Below are 3,393 nucleotides of genomic sequence, written 5' to 3'. Positions count from 1 at the left end.
GAAAGGGAGAAATTCAGCAAAAAATTGTTTACACCGAATCAGGACTTCACACTTTGGGAACCTCAGCCTATTCAGACTGCAAGAGATGCTGAAATTACAAGACCACTGTCAGGAAATCGTGCTCTAGAGAAACAACTGAGGGTGTCACTGAAGAGTTTCCCCAAATAACTGAGAAAAATCAGTAGGTCAGAGTACTCAGACACACCACAGATAACGCATGCCACACACAGATCTCCTCAGCCAGCTGAGCAAAAACCACATTTGAGATGGGAATATCCAGAGACATGTCGGAAGGAGGGGCCTCTTGCTAATGAAGTGAATTCCTAGATATGCATGAGTGAAAGGCAGGGTTCTTGAAAATGTTCACCAGCAGATCACTACTAGCTCAGACTGAAAGGAACAGAGAGAGGATAAAATTAAATGGTTGTTTTTTGTTTTTTTGTTTTTTAATTATCATTAATAACACAATGCGGGTTTTCTGGAAGCCTAATTCACTCATTGACCTGTACCTTCAGATTCAGGTTCAGTACTTCTGGCAGAACTGCTTCATAGAAGATATGGTATATTTCCACCACAAGGTACATATTACCTAACTGTCTCTTTTTTGTAGGTGATATTGTTAGCAATTGATGATTGCTGCTTAGACCCATTAATTCATTAGGAGTTGCAAAGCAACTCAGAATACTGATTGTATCATTCCTTCATTTACTAATTTTATTACTTATTGCCGCTGAATGTATTTTTCAAAAAGGTAAAATCATGACTTTCATGCAAATTTAACATAAACACACATCTAGGATTTTACTCAATTCATTACTGAGAAAATGTCATATATAAAAAGCAGTCCAGCCACAGTCAGATGGGCCGGAGACACTTCTAGAAGCAAGAGCACAGTGGCTGCAGCCCCAAGTCCAGTTGAAACTTATATTGGTTGGCGATGGTACTGAAAAAACTACATTTGTGAAGTGTCATCTGATTGGTGAATTTGAAAAGATGTAACCACCTTATTGTTGAGGTCCATCCCCTTGTGTTCCATACCAACAAAGAACTTATGAAGTTCCTGGTATGGGCTACAGCTGGTCAGGAGAAATTTGGTAGGCTGAGAGATGGTTAGGATATCCAAGCCCGGTATGCCACTATAATGTTTGATATAATATGAAGGATTACTTACAAGAATGTGCCTAGCTGGCATAGTGATCTAGTACAAGTATGTGAAAACATCCCCACTGTGCAATGGGGCAACAAAGTAGACATTAAGGACAGGAAAGGTAAGGCAAAATCTATTGCCTTCCACCAAAAGAAATTCTATGACATTTCTGCCAAAAGCCAATACAACTTGAAAAGCCCTTCTTGTGACCTGCTCGAAAACTAACTGGAGATCCTAACTTGGAGTTTGTCGCCATGGCTTCTCTTGCCCCACCAGAGGCAGTCATGGACCCAGCGTTGGGAGCACAGTGTGGGTATGATCTAGAGGTTGCTCAGACCACTGCTTTCCCGGCTGAGCATGACAACCTGTGAGCAAGTGCTGCTGGAGCCCAGGGTCAGAAAACCAGTTGTTACAGGCAACTAGCCTGTGATGTCAGTGGTACAGCATGCTTGTCATTTCATTCTATACCTGAGCAGGTCACCTGTGTCATCTCTGGGATGCTGATGGAGATGAACAGACTTCAGAGTGAATATGGCAATTTAAAAAGTACCTTCATGGGGCACCTGGGTGGCTCAGTGGTTAAGCTGCTGCCTTTGGCTCGGGTCATGATATCAGGGTCCTGGGATCAAGCCCCGCATCAGGCTCTTTCCTCAGCAGGGAGCCTGCTTCCTCCTCTCTCTCTGCCTGCCTCTCTGCCTGCTTGTGATCTCTCTCTGTCAAATAAATAAATAAAATCTTAAAAAAAAAAAAAAAAGTACCTTCATTTTTTAGACCTGCATATTTAGCTGTTTTGGAATACAGTTGTTTGTTTCCTGAGCCTCAAATATAAGACTGCTATCATCACATTTAAAAAAAAAAAAAAAAAGTAGTTCAAAGAACATTCCGAGGTGCTAGGAATTTATTATCAATTTAATAAAGGAATGTTAGAATCGGTTTTTTAGATCATATACCAAACTGGTCAGCATTTTATCTTTAGGGTTACCTTTCCACTGGGCAGGAACAATTTGCTTATCTACTAGACAAAAATCTACAGGATAATATGTATTTAATACGTAACTTCACTCAGCCTATAATCTGTGATCCATTGTCTTAACGCTGTCTAGCTTCACTTATCTTTTTAAAAGTAAACTTCCCCTCATCAATTCTTTGGTCACTAAGAAATACAATTCTAATATACAAGGCAGAGTAAATCCTGGATTCCTTTCCTTTATCTGCCTATATTCAAAACAGTGAGCTTCTTAAATAAATCATGAAGACTTCATGGATTTTAACATATCTGATGTGTTTCAACCCACTGTAACTGTGATCTGTATTATCCTTGTACTTTTTTAAATAAATGGAAGCATACTAAACATGTTTTTGAAAGAGACTAAAAAAGAAAAAGCTAGCAAAAGATTAATGTGAAAAGAACCAAAGCAAATTGGTTGGTAAGGATCTTCCAAATCTACAGTGTGCTTGTGGAAACTATAATCCCATGCAGAAATGGATACCATCTAGAACATAATAAACAGAGATAGTATTATGAAGAGGATAATCAGAAAATCTCAGGTCTTCTCTCAAATTTCACAGCAAAATTAAATGCAATCAAAATGTTGTCCTAGAAAATTGCATCCTTAACACTTGAAATGAACAGAATCAAAACCTTTACATACAACTGTGAATACCAATTTTTTGATTAGTCACTTTGGCACTTGTGTGTAGATTATTAAAATTAGTATCATACAGTAAATATAAATTTCCTTTTATACATTCCATGATCCCTCTTAGCTTTCTAACTCAAGTCCCTTAGGAAGAGACTTCACTAATCTAGCATTGAATTGGGTTTTGAAGCCAATCTTTTACACAGCAATAGCTCATTTGGCAAAATAATTTAATTACAGAAATGTGACACACATGAGCATGTTTGCAATGATTAATGAGTCACTTCATAAAAAGTGAATTTCCAATGAGCTGAAAAATTTATGTATCAATTAAAACTCAAGAAAATAAGTTTATTGAATATTTTTATGAGCTAAATTAATCACTAGTTATTTTTAAATAAATATTTTTAATGACATGGAGAGTTAAGAATTTTAAAGCCAAGAACAACAATTTACAGTTGTTATCCTTACCTGAAATTCTTCTCTAAGTTAATTGCAATAGCTGTAAATATGTTTCCCAAACCCATGTGGGGCTCCAAGCTGCCTTTCTTATTCCTCACTTTTTAATTATTTGGGATGAGATGATAGGCAGCACCCTACCCCCTT

At 37.5% G+C, this 3,393-nt stretch overlaps 1 pseudogene; it reads left to right on the top strand.

The window, feature by feature from the left end:
- The first annotated feature begins 284 nt into the window (after positions 1 to 284).
- On the top strand, positions 285 to 1,518 carry LOC122917539 (annotated as a pseudogene).
- Positions 1,519 to 3,393: the final 1,875 nt, after the last annotated feature.

Source organism: Neovison vison, chromosome 9, assembly GCF_020171115.1.
Source record: "Neovison vison isolate M4711 chromosome 9, ASM_NN_V1, whole genome shotgun sequence".
Taxonomy (NCBI): Eukaryota; Metazoa; Chordata; class Mammalia; order Carnivora; family Mustelidae; genus Neogale; species Neogale vison.
The sequence above is the reverse complement of the archived record's forward strand: the minus strand, read 5'-3'. Positions and strand labels throughout refer to the sequence as shown.